Raw genomic sequence first — 507 nt, forward strand, 5'->3', positions numbered from 1 at the left:
GGCCTGCCGGGGCCCCGGTCGGTCTCGGGGGAGCCGTAGGGCGATGCGAGGCCGCGGGTGCCAAGGCTGCCGACCTTGAGCGGCAGTGGGAAAGGGCTGGGCGGCGGGAGGCGGCAGCGGCCGGAGGGAAGGGAGGGGAGCCGGGGGCCTTGGCGGTGCCGCCGCTGACTCACTCACCAGTGGAAGAAACAGAAAGTTCCTGCGCTTGTCGCTGCCACCTCCAAACCACCCCAGCCCCCTGGCACAGCACGGCACAGCAGCCCCTCGGGGTGGTGGGGGGCACCCCACAAACACCCCTTCCCCAGCAGCACCCCACGGCACAGCACGGGGGGGAAGGACAGAGCTGCCCGTGGGCCGTTCTCATGGCCGGGCTCTGCTCGCCCCCACACAGGGGCTTTCTCTCCATCACCCTGCGGGTGCGCAGCCAGGCTGGCAGGGAGCCAGGAGCCCCAGCGTGCAGCAGCCCCCCCCTCCTGGCAGCCCCACGGCCCCCCTTGTCTGGGAGCC

The sequence above is a fragment of the Egretta garzetta genome, unplaced genomic scaffold (genome assembly GCF_000687185.1).
Source record: "Egretta garzetta isolate BGI_Z169 unplaced genomic scaffold, ASM68718v1 scaffold341, whole genome shotgun sequence".
Taxonomy (NCBI): Eukaryota; Metazoa; Chordata; class Aves; order Pelecaniformes; family Ardeidae; genus Egretta; species Egretta garzetta.